We start from the raw sequence: 18831 nt of genomic DNA, 5'->3' as shown, positions 1-18831 counted from the left end.
TGTGTCAGACTCTGCGACCCCATGGACTGCAGCATACCAGGCTTCCCTGTCCTTCACCATCTCCCAAAACTTGCTTAAACTCACGTCCATTGAGCCAGTGATGCCATCCAACCATCTCATCCTCTGTCGTCACCTTCTCCCCCTGCCCCCAGTCCTTCCCAACATCAGGGTCTTTTCCAATGAGTCAACTCTTTGCACGACGTGGCCAAAGTATTGGAGCTTCAGTTTCAGCATCAGTCCTTCCAGTGAACACCCAGGACTGATCTGCTTTAGAATGGACTAGTTGGATCTCCTGGCAGTCCAAGGGACTCTCAAGAGTCTTCTCCAATACCACAGTTCAGAAACATCAATTCTTTGGTGCTCAGCTTTTTTTATAGTCCAACTCTCACATCCATACATGACCACTGGAAAAACTATAGCCTTGACTAGACGGACCTTTGTTGGCAAAGTAATGTCTCTGCTTTTTAATATGCTGTCTGGGTGGGTCATTGCTTTTCTTCTAAGGAACAATAAAGAAATCTAGGTATGTCATTACAGAAAATCATCAAATCAAAAGCAAAACAGCAAGCAAGAAAGAAACAAATGAATTAAAAAAAAAATCAGAAAGCGATTAACAAAATGACAGCAGAACATCCTTACCTGGCAATGATTCTTTATTTTAAATAAATCAGCTTCTCCAATTATAAAGCATAGAATGAATAGATTAAAAAAATAACACACACACACACACACACACGCTATACTCTCTACAGGAGATTCATCTCAGTTTCAAAACACACTGGCTTAAAGTGAATGGATGGAAGAATTACTCCAAATATTCCAAGCAAATGGAAACCAAAAAAGTAGATAAAGAAGATGTGATATACATATGTATATGTATATGCATATACATATGTATAGAATATAATAATTCTATTCTATTATCTAATATAATTCTATTATTCTGTATAACATATATTTGTATATATATATAAATATATAATAGAATAATACTAATAATAGTATAATACTCAGACATTTGCAGCGACATGGATGGCCTTAGAGGGTATTGAAACTATTAGTCATTGTCTGACTCTTTGTGACCCCAGGCACTGTAGTCGGCTGGCTCCTCTGTCTATGGAATTCTCCAGGCAAGAATATTGGAATGGGCTGCCATTTCCCTCTTCAGGGGATCTTCCCCACCCAGGAATTGAACCCTAGTCTCCTGCATTGCAGGCAGATTCTTTACCATCTGAGTCACCAGTGAAGCTTAGAGGGTATTAGGCTAATTGAAATAAATCAGACCATGATTTCACTTATTTGTAGAATGTAAAAACCGAAATCAAACAACCAAACAAAGCAGAAACAGGCCCATAATTATACAGAATAAACTGGTGGTTGCCAAGGAGAAGGGTTGTTGTTCAGATGCTCCTTGTGACCTTGTTGACTGCAACACATCAGACCTCCCTGACCTTCACTATCTCCTGGAGTTTGCGCAAACTCTTATCTGTTGAGTAGATGATGCCATCCAACCATCTCATCCTCTGTTGCCCCCTTCTCCTCCTGCTCTCAATTTTTCCCAGCATCAGGGTCTTTTCCAATGAGTCAGCTCTTTCCATCAGATGGCCTAAGTATTGGAGCTTCAGATTTAGCATTAGTCCTTCCAATAAATATTCAGGGTTGATTTCCTTTAGGATTGACTGGGATGTCTATTTCCTTTTATTTGGCTATACTTGGCCCATATTTGGACAGATGGGTTCTTAGCATATGGAATCTTAGTTCCTTGACCAGGGATTGAACCTGAGCTCCCTGCATTGAAAGTGTGGAGTCTTAACCACTGGACTGCCAGGGAAGTCCCAAGAATTGTGGTAGGGGGACAGAGAAAATAGGTGAATGGATCAAGAGGTATAAACCTTCAAATCTAAAATAAATGAGTCAGTTATTACATTATGTGACATAAAGTATACATCAGGAATGGAATTGATGGTATCATAATACTTTATATGTTGCCACAGGATAATAGCTGGTCATAGTGCACTGATCATTTCATAATACATAAGTATATTCAGTCACTAAGTTGTCCACTTGAAATTAATGTAATATTGTATGTTAATTATAACTAATGGAAAGAATTAATTCTAATTCTAATTAAATAAAGCACATCACTAAAGACAAACGGATCATAGAAGAAATCAAAAGGGAAATTAAAAAATATCTTGAGACAAACTGAAATGAAAACATAACATACAAAATCTCATGGGATGCCCCAAAACAGTTCTGAGATGTGTTCATAATAAATAATTTCACTAAGAAAAAGGAAAGATCTCAAATAACCTATTTTTGCTTCTCAAGGAACTAGAAAAATAACAAACTAGGCCCAAGTAAGTAGAAGGGAGGAAATATTAACAAAAGCCAGAGTATAAATAAGTAAAATAGAGACTAGACAAAAACACGATGTATGAAACTAAGAGTTTCGTTTTGTTTTTTTTTTTAAAGATGAATGAATAAGAAACCTTTCAGCAGACTAAGACAAAAAGACAGATGTCTCAAATTCAGAAATGTAACAGTGGATACTGCAGCAGATGCCACAAATACTATGGGTCATAAGTGACTACTATGAATAATTATTGGAGAAGGCAATGGCACCCCACATCCAGTACTCTTGCCTGGAAAATCCCATGGATGGAGCAGCCTGGTAGGCTGCAGTCCATGGGGTCTCTAAGAGTCGGACATGACTGAGCGACTTCACTTTCACTTTTCACTTTCATGCATTGGAGAAGGAAATGGTGACCCACTCCAGTGTTCTTGCCTGGAGAATCCCAGGGACGGGGGAGCCTGCTGGGCTGCCATCTATGGGGTTGCACAGAGTCGGACACGACTGAAGTGACTTAGCAGTAGCATGAATAATTATACACCAAAAAAATTGGATAACCTAATAGAAAACGATACACGTCTAGAAGCATGCAACCTAATAAGCCTGAATCAGGGTGAAATAGAAAATCCGTATAGAGCTATAGTGAGTAAGGAGATTGAGTCAATAATGAGAAACGTCCCAGCAGGAAAAGTCCAGATAAGATGATTTCTCTGGTGAATTCTGATGAATTAACACCAATAGTTCTCAAACCCTTTTAAAAAATGGAAGAGGAGGGTACATTCCCAAATTCATTTTATACATCCAGCATTACTTTATAAGACTATATGGATGTCAAATGAAAAGAAAATTACAAGCCAGTGTCTCTAACAAAAAACAGACCACAAAAACCCTCAACAAAGTTCTACTAAGTGAATTTGACAGCACACTAAAAGGATCATGCAATGCAATCAAGTGGGATTTATCCCTGGGGTGCAGGGATGGCTCAATACATGTGAATCAATCAATACGATGTACCACAGTAACAAATATTGTAAAAGTGTTAATTACTCAAGTCATGTCTGATTCTTTGTGACCCCATGGACTGTAGCCCACCAGGCTCTTCTAGCCATGAAATTCTCCAGGCAAGAATGCTGGAGTGGGTAGCTTTTTCCTTCTCCAGGGGATCTTCCTGATCCAGGGATCGAATCTGGGTCTCCTGCACTGCAGGCAGATTCTTTACTCTCTAGGCCTCCAGGGAAGCCCACCATATTAAAAAAATGAAGGATACAAATCATATAATTATCTTAATAGATTATGGAAAAAATATTTGACAAAATTCAACATAAAAACTTTCTACAAGGTGGGTATAGAAGGGATATACCTTCTATAATAGAGCAAAAATTTAATTTTTTTTATTGCTGTGATAAATGTCTTGGGAATTTAAACAGGAATTGCATTGAATCTATAGATTGCTTTGACAGTATGGATGTTTTAGCAATGTTAATTCTTCCAATCTGTGAACATAGGATATCTTTCCTTTTATTTGAATCTTCTTTAGTTTCTTTCTTCAAAATCTATTTTTCAGTGTATGGATTTTTCACCTCCTTGATTAAATTCATCCCCAGGTATTTTATTATTTTTGATGTAATTTTAAATGATAGAGTTGTATTTCTTTTTCAGACTGTTCTTTTTTAGTGTATAGAAACACCACTTTGGGGGGTTAATTTTGTATCATAACTTTGCTGAATTTGCTTATTAGTTCTATCATTTGTGTGTGTGTGTGTCTGTGTATGTGAAATTTTTTAAGACTTTTTTTTTTTTTTTTTGCATAAGATTTATATTCAGCAGAGACTGCTTTACTTCTTTTCCAGCTTGGATCCATTTTATTTTTCTTTTGCCCAATTGCTCTGGTTTAAAACATCCAGTATTGTTAATAGGAGTGATGAGAGTGGACATCTTTGTCCTCTTCCTGATCTTAAAAGGCGTCTGTTTACTATTACTATTTTTTTTTTTTTTTACTATTACATATGATAGCAGCAAAGAGCTTTTCTTATATAATCTCTATTATAGAAGGTACATTCCTTCTATACCCACCTTGTAGAAAGTTTTTATGCTGAAAAAGAAAAAGTTATATGCAGGGTGGACAATGTGGGGAGAATCTGGGGTTGGCTGCAGCATGCGTGGGTGAAGATATGAGTGTAATTATGGAAGGAAAGAATTACTAAACCTCAGCTAAATAAGAACACTAAGGAGACATTTTGAAAATTGGGGTAACCAACATTTTATTTAATTCACAATTTTGCATAGCACTAATCCTAAATTCCTTGTCAAGAAGGCTGTAGATTTATAACTCTCAGCAGCCCCTCCATGCAAAGCTGTTTCATTGTTTAGTTGCTAAGTCATGTCCTACTTTTTTAAAACCCCATGGACTGTAGCCCACCAGGCTCCTCTGTCCATGGGATTTCCCAGGCAAGAGTACTGGAGTGGGTTGCTATGTTCTCCTCCAGGGTATCTTCCTGACCCATGGATTGAACCTGGGTCTCCTGCATTGCAGGCAGATTGTTTACTGCTGAATCACCAGGGAAGCCCATAAAGCTGCCTGTTCTCTACATATTCCAAATATCTACACATAATTCTACTCTCACATGGTTCTAGCATTTCTATGGTGAGTTCTCAGATTATTTCTAGTTTTCCAAATTTTCGTTAAAGAACATATGCTAGGTTTTAATCCCTTCAGTCACGTCCGACTCTGCGACCCCGTGGACTGTAACCCACCAAGCTCTGTCCATGGGCTTCTCCAGGCAAGAATACTGGAGTGGGTGGCCATGCCCTCCTCTGGGGATCTTCCTGACCCAGGAATCGAATCCAGGTAACCTACATCGCAGGCAGATTCTTTACTGCCGAGCCACCAGGGAAGCCCTTTTAAAACAGAAGAAAACAATAAAAACATAAGTTCTCAAGGTTAAATAAAGCAGTATATTCTGCTTTGTGGAAGCCATTGTGGTTTGAGGAAATTGTGTCCTATTGGTTTTACCTCTTTTAAGTTTTCTAGCCTAACCGTGTTTCTCATTGAAGATAATATCAAAACAATTTCCAATAAACACGAGATGCAAGGAGAATAGATAAAGAAATAGGATCTCCTTCACCTTTGTTAAGAAGGATATTCTATAGCTTTCCTGTATGTGGTCAGTTTTTCAAAAAAGTGGTTTAGGGTTTTATGTTCACATATGTTTCTAACTTGACTGGTTAGCTATTTACTCTTCAGCTTGTTGAAGGTCTCTCTAATTGGATAGAAAATGTTAGTTACTCATCACAACATAAAATAGTGGAAGGTGACATGGAGAAAGCGCTTTACTAGTCTCTTGGGAAATAAAATTGCTTATCTGTAATTGTTTTGCTAGCTGAAGAGATATATCAGACTGCCATTTCCACATGAGTTTTCTGGATATGGTGTGACCTACTCCTTTAATGTCAACAGAAACAAACCCTTGTAGAGTTTCTCAGCCTTTTGCATGCTCTAGTTAACCTGAGGGACCTTTAAGCTACAATTTGTAGAGAAAGACCACAGAATGATGTGGAGGAGCTAGGCACTGAATTGTAAGTCATGTCCCAGCAGTCAGGTAACAAATTATGGACAGAAGCACTGGGAATAAGAAAAAAGAAAAGTAAAATATTCACCTATCACCTTACTTACCTAAAAGCAGACAGTGTCATGGGACATTGATGAAGTAAATGTCATAAAATTCCAGAGTGTTGTCTGGAGCCTGGGTGAGAAACATAATCAATTGCTCATTCATTTAATGACTACTTGTTGCTCACTTACCTTGTATCAAGTACTGTGTCAGGCAAGGGAGATACATCAGTAAGCAAGGTAGACGCAGTTCCTGTATTTAGATAGAATATGCAATTGAACAAGCAATAACATGTTGGAAAGAGATAAACTATATTTTGAGACTTGTACAAAAATCAACATCTTATCTCATTTTGGGAGAACTTAGAAGGACAAAAAGGCACGAATAGTAAATAAGGAGTTTAGTAAACAGAAGCTTTACAGCACTCCATAACGAAGAAACAGTATGTGAAAAGACCAGATAGACAAGAAACTGGGCTGAAGAGAATGAAATTCAGGATGACTGGCGCAGAGCATCATGTTCAATTGGAATTGACACCCAAATAAGTCCCAGTGCATTCTTCTTTCTACACTGATTTATCAAATGCCTAACATTTTTAATCCAAGATACAAAGATAAAATATTTTCTTAACTTTAGTATCTTCAATTATGGAAAATCAAATAAAACCAACAATAACACGGAGTGAAAAGTGATATAATTGTGAGAGTCTGAAGCTCTAAAGAAACACATAAGTAGGAAAATAAGGAGGAAAGTCTAAGAACTGAAAAAGGTTTAAGAGGTGATTCTTGGATCGGATCTTAAAGGGCCATGGGGAGTTGGTTAAGGAGGGAAGGAAGTGCATTTAAACAGTGGGACAGCGTGTCCAGTGGTTTAGAGACAAGAGAGAACAAGATACATTTCGAACTGTGAGTGGAATGTTTTTACTACAGAAGCATTTTCCAAAGAATGCCTCAGAAAACATCCTGTAAGAAGATCTGGAAACAGGTGTATTGTCTGTCCCCTTCTTGGAAAGTCACAATGCCCATTAGCACAGTAAAAGATCTGAAAATATCTACAGTGAATAACATAACACTGTTTATCTTTATTTGATCCAGCATTTTTTCAAAATTGCTTTATCACAGAATTTCCTCTATTATCCTCCTTTTTATGGGGGGAGGTCAGGGGTTGAAACCAATTAAGAATCTATGAAACACAGTTTGGAATTGATACCAGGACCTACCTAAACTGAGTGGTAGGGAGTGTCAGAGGAGGAAGCTACAGAAGTAATTGCTGCAGGTTAGATCAAAAAGGCCTTGGTCTGCCTGTCTTGTTAGGGAAGAGCATAACTGATCTTTCTTCCAGTTGAAAGGAGCCCCACTTGGTTATATATCAGGCCTTATCACTCATTCCACTCTAAGGGGGTTGAGAACCACCTCTCTGAGAGGTAAATTAGGAAATATTTAAATAGAAGTTCTGACATATCTTCATCATTTTTCCTCCTTTCAACCTAGCTTTTATTCATGATAAGAACACTTGACATGGGATCTATTTCCTTTAGTTTTTGAGCACACAATGCAACATTGTCGATCATGATATCAGTGCTATATGGCAGATATTTAAAGTCTACTTATCTTCCGTAACTGAAACTTTGTGCCTACTGAAAAGCAACTCCCCATTTCTTCCTCTCCCAGCCCAAGAAATCACCGTGTTGCTCTCTTTTTTTATGTGTTTGACTATTTTAGACACCTCATATAAGTAGTATCATGCAGTATGTCCTTCATTGAGTGGTTTATCTCATTTAGCATAATATTCTCAAAACTAATCCATACTGCCACATATGACTGGATTTTCTTTTCTTCAGAGCTAATACATATACTATATACTTTTATTTAATATATGTACTACATTTTCTTTATCCCCTGGTGGGTAGTAGATTGTTTCCACATCCTGGCTACTGTGATTAGTGTTGTAATGAACATAGGAATGCAGACACATCTTTGAGCTAGTGGTTTCAGTTAGCGGTTAGAGTTCTGGATAAATGCTCATGATTGAGTTTGCTGAATCATATGGTGTCACTATTTTGAATCTTTTGGGAACTCTTCATACTGTTTTCTAAAGTGACTGCACCGTTTTACATTTCCACCAACAGTGTGCAATTTCTCTACATCCTCATCAATGATTGTCATTTCTGTTTTGTTGTTTTGTTTTCATAACAGTCATCCTAACAAGTGTGAGGTGATATCTTACTATGATTTTGATTTGCATTTTTCTGATGATTAGTGATGTTGAGTATCTTTACATGCATTGTCCATGTATATGAGAAATGTCTATTTGAGTCCTCTACCCATTTTGTTTTTTTAATTGGCTCCTTTGTTTTTTTTTTTTTTTTTGCTGTTAAGTTGGAGGAGTTGTTCATGTGCTTTGGATATTAATCTTTTATCACATATATTGTTTGCAAATATTTGATCTCATTTAATAATTTGCCTTTTCATTGTATTCACCATTCTTTGCTATGCAAAAGTTTTTTGGTTTGGTGTAATTCCACTAATCTACTTTTGTCTTTGTTATCTCTGCTTTTGGTGTCATAGTCAAGAAATCATTGCCATAAAGACAGACATATAGACCAATGTAACAGAATAGAGAGCCCCAAAATAAACTCAGGTGTACACCACAAGTCTTCAAGAGTACACAAAGGATAATCTCTTCAATGTATGCAGTTAGCAAAACTGGATATCCACATCCAAAAGAATGAAATTGCATACTGATCTTAAAACACACACACAAATCAACTCAAAATGGATTAAAGACTTAAATGGAAGACCCGAAACTGTAAAATTCCTATGAGAAACCATTCTTCCACTTGAAATATGCTCCCAGAAGGGAGCACCCTCTCCAGGTAGGGAAATATATTCTTGTTCAGCAATACCTAGGGCTGGGAGGGATAGTTTTTCTGATTATAGAAGAAGCTTCATTAGTAATAAAGTAATAAAAATAATAAAAAAGTAATAAATAAAATAAAAAAATTAAAAAGTAATAAAAACAATCATATCTTCATTAGTAATAAAGAGAGTATTTTAGCTACCTATTTCTTATTCTTTAGTTTCTTATTATCTTCAGTTTGGCAAGTAAGAAGGTGATATTTTTTGTCTTCCAAGAGATCCAAATATTAAATAATTTGATCTCTGTTGTATAGGTAATTGGAAGTCACTGAAGTATTTTATCAGTGAGCAACACGGTCAGACTTGCATTTGAAGGTTTTAATGGCAGTGTAGAAGATATGCTGAAGGGGGCACACGTGGAAGTTGAGAAACCAATTAGGAATCCAGGCAAGAAATGATCAGATCTTGAACTACACCAATGGCAGTGGCGATATGAATAAGGAGCTAGGGGTGTGGGATTTAGTTAGAAAGCTGAATCAACAGAACTAGGAGCCACGAGGTATGAGATGTGAAATAGAGAAAACCTGGGACAAAACAGATTTTTGAATGGAGAGAATTGTATTTGGTTTGATGACAGTGTACAACTTTATTTCCAGCACACTGAGCCGAACATGCTTTAGACACACCCAGGTAGAGGTGTACAGTTGTTAGATTATATATATTTTTCTAAAGTTGAGAGACATTTACAGTCCAGAAATTCATGTATAGCGGTTGTCCACATTTAGCGATATTTGAAGTCCTAGTCTCAATCACTCTTAAGGAGAGTGTGTGGGTAGCAGTCCCACTCAATACCAGCATTTAACCCCATTATGTGCCTAATGTGTGGTAACACTATGCTAAGTACTTTGCACACAAGGTCTCATTTGCTTCTCCTGATAGCTCTTTAAGGTGAATACAATCACCATCATTTTACAAATGAAACTGAAGAGCTTCCACTTGTTTTGTCAACTAATAATTCTTTTGGTTCATAATTATTTCCAGGATAGCTTAAGTGTATCTGATAAAATATACTTGTAATCAGATACATACCACATACATAGATATGTCTTTGTTATTTCAAATATTTTTTGCAGGGGGTGTATATTCAAAGAATGCTGCTATGGAAGGCCTTTTGACAAGTTTAATTTTAATCTTAATTGGGGTTTCGGTTTGTTACGGGAATAAAGAACAGAAAATCATGGTGCTGTCATTCCCTTTTCATTTCTCTATCAAAGACCAAATTCAGAAGCATGCTTTATATAGCATTTGTGAGTCAGAAACATAGTTCCCTACTAGAATTCTAGTAAAAGGAAAAAAAAAAAAAAGGAAGAATACACTTATTTTCCACATGCATTTGGGTAGGGAAGTGGTCCAGGATCTAGAATTTGGTGAAAATCACTTACTTTGAAGTCTAAGGCACAGAGCTAAATGAGTTTGTGACCCCTTGTGTGGGAGAGATATTTGGATAGTAAAGTTAGAGGAAGCCTCTGTACCTATGAGCTTAAATGGCAGATTGACCAGCAGATGAACATTATCTTAAAAAACAGCCCACTCCAAAAAGCAAGTTAATGTAGATTTATCAGCAACTGTTTATGCACCATCTGATTTCTGAGATTTAAACTTGATTATCAATACTATTTCTTTTCTAATCAGATGTGTTTTTTTTTTTTTTTTAATCATTGGTCTGTCTGGCTAACTTTGAATATTCAATAAGATCTTTTGTGTGTGTGTACATACATATTAGATGGTAAAGAATCTGCCTGCAATGTGGGAGACTTGGGTTTGATCCCTAGGTTGGGAAGATCCAGAGGAGGGCATGGCAACCCACTCCAGTATTCTTGCCTGGAGAATTCCATGGACAGAGGAGCATGGCAGGTTGTAGTCCATAGTGTTGCAAAGAGTTAGACACAAATGAGTGACTAATCATAACACACATATATACATTTTGATAAATCTGAAAATAAAAAATAAATATGGAGAGTGCCTAGTGGAAACAACAGGAAAGAAAACCCTTCACACCACTGGGTGAGTTGATGTCAACTGGATTGCAGAATGCAGGCCGAAGGTAACAGTCATAAGGTGACCATCTTGGCCAAAGTTAACAGATACATTGGTATTCCACGTTATGACCACCCTGATACCTGGAATAATTGACAACTGACTACATATAGAGATATATCTGATTTCTTTGTACATTCTTCAGAGTGCAGCAGATGGTGCTATGGCTGACATAAAAGACACTTATTGATTTACTTCCCTTGCCCTTCCCCATCTCCTTTCTCAAGTGCCTACACACTGGGGGCTTTGCCTGGAGGCTTGACTGGATTCCCAGGGCCACTCTTCCTGCTAAACAAGCTCAGGCTGGGCAGAGGGATCTCAAGATCTTGAGAGTTTGGAATTCTGAAGTCTGTATAATTGACATATTTTCATTCGTAGCACATTTGTCTATTTTTCCTTTTACTGTGCAAAGCAGTTTGATTTTTTAAGTTAAAAAAATGTTTGGCATGGATAAAGAGCTGTGATTTCTCTCTTTAATACATCTCATAAAGTTGGAGTAAACTGAAGAATTGGCCATTCATTCTCCTTGTCAATCACATAAGCTTTTGAATCACATAGATGGATTTTGGATTCACTAATTACTGCATTATATTATGATGAGCATGTAACTAAACTTATACTTTTTTTTTTAAATTTTACAGTTTGGTTAATGAAGTGTAATAGGTTTTTATACAAAATGTAATGAGTTATTGTGTATCAAGAGCTTAGGATAGTGTCCAATCCTCAGAAGGTAGAGTATACCAAGAGTGTTATTCATTTGGCCCTAGGCTTGATCTCTCTTGGGTCAAACTGCTCGGTGTAAAATATGGACTCCACACTTTAGCAGTCTGGACTTTGGATAAGTTATGTAACATCCCTCTGGTTCAGTTTCCTCTTTTGCTAAGAAGGGTTCATAATAAGATCTAGGCTTTAGGGTCATGAGACGATTAAGTAAAGAAAGCTCTTAGAATGTCTCTAGATAATACTGAACCCTCAATAAGTGTTTTTGTTGAAATGGATTATATAGTATATCAAAATTACTGTCACTGTGTGGTGTTGTCAAAGGTATTGTGGGAAACTGTATGAAGCTTATGCTCAATAGCAAGTTATAGTAATTATTAAGATAAATTGGGGAGCTGGAGAATCTGTCCAAAGACAGATGCTTGTTGCTACACAGTAAAGTAATAAATACTCTGATACTGTATGTAAAGACTTTTTACTCTGAGATAGTGCTTAGTCTAATCAGTTCATAGTGCTACATAACAGTTGTCAGCATAATATCAATTTAAGAGTTTACTTTAAATAAACTTTCTGGAGTTAAAGGCAGTGAGCAAGAACTAAAACAGAAGCATTCCTTAGCAAACACCTTCATTGTTATGCAAGTTACATTATGCAGAAAATAACATATCTCATTTTCCACACAATTTAATAGCCTGCCAGTTACCATTTAGCAGGATCAAGCTATAAATCTTTTATACAATTTGAGGGAGGCTTATGACACTTATGACACTCATTACTTGTTTCACTTTTTTAAAAAGTTTCTAGTAATCTTTTTTTCCTTTGTGGTTAACAAGGTGCTAAACTCTAAGTTTTATAGTACAAACTGAGTGTATCATATTGCCTGGTTTCATTGGGTGTTTAGTTGCATAGATTATGAAAGGTTAGTGTTGAATTCCACGTAAGCATAGAATCAGTTCTAACAGTACTTGCCATAATCCTTTCCAGTGCATGATCCTTCAAACTCTATCTTGTGATTCCAAGTGGCCTTTGTTAATTTAAATGAAGTAGAAGGCTTTTTTTTTTTTAGACTAGTCTAAAAGTTATACTTAAAAAAAAAAAAACCACATATATGTTTTTGGAATTTTCCTAACATATAAAAAAAAATGGCCTGATTCAGAAATCATTCTTCTAGCCCCTATAGAAAGCAGAATTACAGCACTGAGTGCTGACTGATGAAACGCAGCGTGGTGCAGTGGGAGACAGGGCTCTTGGCTGTGAGTATTCTGTCCTTGTGGCTCTGTGAGGCTGCAGTGGGATGGTGGCTGAAGGAATGCAGACTTCCACATTTGCCTTCTTCTTGGAGATGGGACAAATTTCTGTCATGCCTGTTAAGGTTGTGTTGCTGGATGAATATCCATTCCGTCTGCCACAGTATGAGAATTGTTCTGCTAGATAGTTTCTGATGACCTCTGAAGAGCAGCTTCTGCAGTTAACCCATGGCAGTTGGTCCATTTCTTCCAAGAATCATGGCTGGGCTGGAGCCACGGCTAAGCTGTTTCCTAAATCACTTACGCATTTCTGGCTGTTGGAGCCTTCTGTGATCAAGCACGTGAGCTGGGCTACCCTTATTACCACCAGTGATATAATAGGACTTACAAATCAAAGTGAGTGCTCGTATTTTTAATATGTCAAAAAACCCCGATATACATCCCAACACAAGCAGCAATAAGAGAATTCTTCTCCATGCCTTGGGTTCAAGACAGTAGTGTGCTAAGCAAAATATGTCAGATAGAGAAAGACAAATACCACCCGATCTATCTTATAAGTAGAATACAAAGATAACGCAACAAATCAAAAGTCAAAAACCAAGTTCATAGATACAGACAACACATTAGTGGCTGCTGGAGGCAAGAGGTGGGGGTGGGAGAAATGAGTGAAGGGGAATCACAACATTAAACAAAGAAAAATCAAGACTGATTCACAAGTAAATTCGCAATTTAAAAAAATGCACGCATTAAAAAATACATTACCAAAAAAAGGTGAACCTAAACAGTAATTTTAAAAGGCGAATTTAAAAGTGAGAGAATGGGATGTCTGGATCAAGATGGCAGAGTAGGAAGATCCTGAGCTCATATCATCCCAAGGACACACTGGAACTGCAACCACACATAAGGCAACCGTCTTCTGAGAACAGCCTGAAGACTAGCAGAACAGATACCCTACAACTGAGGGTATAAAGGCAAGGCCACGTTGGGAGGGATAGGAGGGTCAGAGATGTGGTCGAGTCAGAATCCACACCCCAGGAGTGGTGACCCCAAAGCAGGGGGTTATGAACGCTGCAGAGGTCCCCCAAGGAGCGGGACCTCTAACTGACCCCTTGCTGGGATCCCTACCTGGGAAAACTCACACTGGAAGATGAGGGCCCGTAATTCTGCCTTGAAGACCACGGGGTGTGTATCTGGGGGAGCCTGAGAGCTGTAGGAAGCCCAGACTCTGCTCTCGATCCACACATAAACCTGCTCCAAGGCCCAGCACAGCGGCGCGAGCTTGAGAAGCAGTCAAATGAAGGGGAGATCCATTTGCTAACTTTAGGAAGTGAGCCAGAAAGGCAGAGATCTGGTGGGACTTTCTCCAGGGACAAAAATGCCAGCAGGCTCCTTTTTCTGTTTCGTTTTGATCAATCCATCCACTTAGCTGGGCCCCTTTTTCTCACTCTCCATCAAGGTACCTAACACCATGTTCTTGGCCCCAGAGCAGAATTCCTCTGGGACCACCCCACCATACCACTCACTATGGCCTTGAAAGTGACTCCCACCCCCCCTTCACCGGGCAGTCCATGCTGACCAGGACCAGTGCCCCTTAAAAGTGGCTCCTGCTCCAGGAAGCCAACCTTTCTCCACTTAGTGGGAGCCTCTGCCAGCACGAATCTCCCTCCAGAGTAGCTCCTGGCTTCTGGGATGCCAGCCCCCACACCAGGGTGCCGGTACAGGTGTTATCAGAGCTTGCAGCCGGTCCAGGGGCCGGTCCTGTCTTATCAGCACTCCTGCAGCAGCAGAAGCCAGGCCTGACCGACAACCGTGTTGGGGGGCCAGTCCCCCCCAGCTGCACAGCAGCAGTAGTTGAGGCTAAGCCTTGGAGCCAACCCCACCCATCAGCCTGCCTGAGGCAACCAGAGCTAAACCACAACACCCTCAGATCCAGGAAAGCCACCGCCAACATACAGCAAATACATTGAAATCAGCCACCTACCATGTTAAAGACACAGCAGGCATCAGAGATGGCCTGGATGAAGGTCTCAGGATCAGTGCAGACATTTTCCATGTGGAAGCTGACACCAATGACATCAATACTTAGCTCTTTTGCCCATTCCTAAAGAATCCTGCTAGTTTTGACTCTGGGGCCACATTTCACACTGAGGTGGCAGACTGCTTTGGAATCATTGGTGGCAACCCACAAAACCGACTTTGCCTTTGGATATGCCCTGGCAACTTTTATCAACTCACTATCAAAAGTCACCATCTGGATTCCATTATTGGCAGCATACTTAATCTGAGACACTTGCTTAGAAGAACTCACGTAGATAATCCTTTCTGGAGGCACCATGAAACTCTGCGCCAACTGTATTCCAGTCATGCTGACACAGTCAAATCTTATTCCAGTGGAAGCGCAGGTCTTCATGGTGGTTCTGCCCTCATTGCGCTTGACTGCATTAAAGGGGATGACCAGCGGAAGAGCTTTTAACCATCTCAATTATTTCTTTAAAATGTATTTTTGGTCTGCCACACGGAAAGCATCTGTATCATCAAAACAAATTTCATTAATCTTCTTTGGTCCAGAATGTCTTTGCAGTAAAGCCATTTTTCAGGAAATGACAGTCAAACTCTTCACTACTGAAGTTGTTCATAGTTGCTTGATGTCTTTCTGAAACACAGCAAAAAGGAAAACTAAGAGATTTTAAAGAAATTGTTGCCAGCTTTTCACAAAAGCATTTCTTCAGGAATTTTGAGTCCCATTGAAGATACATGTGCCCCCAGTGCAATGGAGGGAGTATTCTGATAAACACAGAATTCGCTGCTCATCTTAGAAGGCTGGGGCACCAGGCCGGCCCCAGAGAGCTGCCGGACCACAGCCTGCCCACTGCTCCGCCTCTGCTCCCATCAGCTCCCCGTCCAGCCGCCTGCTTCTGCCCACAGAGGGCTGCCAGCCCAAGTTGGCACTGCAGTGCTGGCAGAGAGGTGTTGCTGGTGGACGCTGAGAAGACTGAACCTAAAGGGACTTTAAATGGACAAGAAAAGGCCATAACTGGAAATAAGAAAACAAGGAAAGAAGAATACCTCACTGATAAAAGCATATATACAGTAAAGGTAGTGGGTCAACCATCTATAAATTGAGCATGACATTTAAAGGACAAACAAGCGAAATCATTTATACCTAAAATAGCTATGAGATACATGAAACAAAAAATGCAAAATAAGACATCAAATGATGGGGGAGGGCAGTAGAAAGGTGCTGCTTTGGCAATGCACACAAATTAAGTGACTATCATCTTAAAATAGATTGCGCTATGCATAGGTTGTTATATATGACCTTCATGGTAACCAGAAACCAAAAACCTATAACAGATGTTCAAAAAATAAAGGAAAAGAAATGCAAACAAAACACTAAAGTCATCAAATCACAAAGGAAGATAAAAAAGGAAACAGAAAGGGAGAGAGCAGAGCTGTAAAACCTATCAGACTACAAAGAGCAAACTGTAAATAATTACACGTGCTGTGCTTAGGCTTGTCTGACTCTGTGACCCCAGGGACTAGCCCGCCCGGCTCCTCTGTCCATGGGATTCTCCAGGCAAGAATACTGGAGTGGGTTGCCAGGCCTTCCTCTAGGGGAACTTCCCACCAGGGATTGAATCCAGGTCTTTGTATTGCAGGCACATTCTTTACCATCTTAGCTACTGGGAAAGCCCAAGAATACTGGAGTGGGTAGCCTCTCTCTCCTCCAGGGAAACTTCCCAACCCAGGAATCGAACTAGGATCTCCTGCATTGCAGGCAGACTCTTTACCAGCTGAGCTACCCATGGAAGCCCAAATAATTACATACCTATCAACAATCGCTTTAGATGTAAATGAAATAAATACGCCAATCAAAAGACATAGGGTGGATAAATGGATAAAAAAAATAAGTAGCTTTGTCATTTTGAAGTGTTTTTATATGCCATTATTTTTACACAAATAGTATTATAAAGACTCATTTCCAAAATTGATTGTATATTTTTCTAAAATATGATAATTAAATACAAAAATACATTGTTTATCATAGGTATAAACAATAGAAGGATGGAAAAATCACAAAGAACTTTACATAGTACATTTTCTTCAGCTCTAGCTTTATCAAGAAACAATGCCCATCAACATCATCTGAAAATGAAATACTTTATAAAAGGTACATGGATATGCTCCATGACTGCATTTATAGCAGAGTGACTTTTATCATGAGGGTCAAAATTGACTAAGTTCTTGAATTATCAATATTTTCTTCTAGAACAATGTTGTTAACAACTTAAAGCAGTAGTCATGATGTTTTTAAATTATTTAAAAATGTACTTTATCCAATAGTCAATCTTTACTTAGATCACTTTAAGTCAGAATATAAATCTTTAAAGGAATCTGTATAGTAGAATTAGTAAGATGTTGAGTCAAACAACTAAGTTATGGGAAGACTCCTAAACTAGATGAGGCTTCATTTAAAGTTTTCTCCAAGCAGAAATTTTTAACCAGAGACAATGTCTTATGACAATTACAAAATCCAGAATGTAGTATAATGGAGATCAATATTTGATGATTGAACTGTGTGGTGTATTTCCTTAATTCAAGCATCTTGTTTATAGGAACTGGCTTATCTGCTCTAACAGAGATCCTAAAATACAGTGAATTACATAATCTAAGCTTTACTTTATTTGCCTGTGTAACAGACTAGAGAAGTTTAGGTTGGCAGGAGCCTCAGCTTCAGCAAGATATTCAGGAGCTAAATTTGCTTTCATCATGTTACTTGCTATCTCATGTATGTATATATATGAGAGTCTTAAGTGGAAAAAGATAGGGTTACCTCCATATACATCTGCAAGGAGAAGTGTAAGAGTGGAAGGGGAGGGAAAACAATCTCCCCTTTATGCATGTAATCAGGAATTATCCACATCACTTTCTTTCACTATACTTTGGCAAGAGTTTACACTTGTTGACACAGTCAGTTGGAAGAGAGGCAGCTGTCTCACAGCTAAAACTTGCAGGGGATTCTATTATGAAAGGTAGAAGGGGAGGCTGATAGCGACAGACAATCTGCAATCACCCCTATGCTTTTTCATGACAATATAAGGTAGTTACATGACAAAAATACACATGACCTGCTTAGTTAAAAGAAAACTTAGAGAATATTGAGGAAACTAATAATTGAATGCACATGAAAGCAGTCTAGAATTCCAGAAATAATGAAAATAGAGAATTTAAAAAATTGTTAGAAACACTTTATTGAAGAATTGGAAATTCTAAATCAGTTTCTATAGCACTGAGCGTAACTTATTCAGACAATTTATTGTTTTCAGGTATGCCTTACCAAGTAACTTGGCAAATCTAACTACATATCCATTTTCAAGTACAGAAAAAAAATTAAAAAAAATCATATTATTGACACACAATAACATTTTCATTAGTTTATCCAGAACATTGTAAAGCTATGGAATACAAAATTCAAAGGCCAAAATGTGATGAATGCACCATTTTGTGTATGTGTGTGGGCTCAGTCATTCAGTCATGTCTGACTCTTTGCAACTCATGGACTGTAGCCTGGCAGGTTCCATTGTGCATGGAATGGACAAGTGTTTTCCAGTCAAAAATACTGCATTTGGTTGCCATGTTTTTCTCCAGGGGATCCTTCTGACCGAGGGATCGAACATGCATCTTTCGTGTCTCCTACATTGGCAGGAGGGTTCTTTAGCACTAGCACAGCCTGAGGAGACACAGAGCAGCATTTTATTAGATTACAAAACAGTTTCATACTCAGGTCTTGGTGTGGAAGTGTTGCTCTGTAAGGGTCTCTTTGTGGAGTTAATTCAGATATGCTGAGTGTTTAAACACATTGCAGGGTCTTTTTATAACAAAATATTAGACATCCCCCACCCTTTTTTTTTTTTTTTGACCTACAACATTATGTTAGTTTGTGT

General features: G+C 38.4%; 1 protein-coding gene and 1 pseudogene across 1 annotated transcript in view; one reads left to right on the top strand and one right to left on the bottom strand.

Moving 5' to 3' along the window:
* The window catches only part of CNBD1 (cyclic nucleotide binding domain containing 1), a 385369-nt gene that overhangs the window by 212133 nt on the left and 154405 nt on the right, over window positions 1–18831 (top strand). The gene's annotated exons all lie outside the window — the stretch shown is intronic.
* On the bottom strand, window positions 14623–15522 carry LOC122451284 (annotated as a pseudogene).

This window comes from Cervus canadensis, chromosome 12, assembly GCF_019320065.1.
Source record: "Cervus canadensis isolate Bull #8, Minnesota chromosome 12, ASM1932006v1, whole genome shotgun sequence".
NCBI lineage: Eukaryota > Metazoa > Chordata > Mammalia > Artiodactyla > Cervidae > Cervus > Cervus canadensis.
The sequence above is the reverse complement of the archived record's forward strand: the minus strand, read 5'-3'. Positions and strand labels throughout refer to the sequence as shown.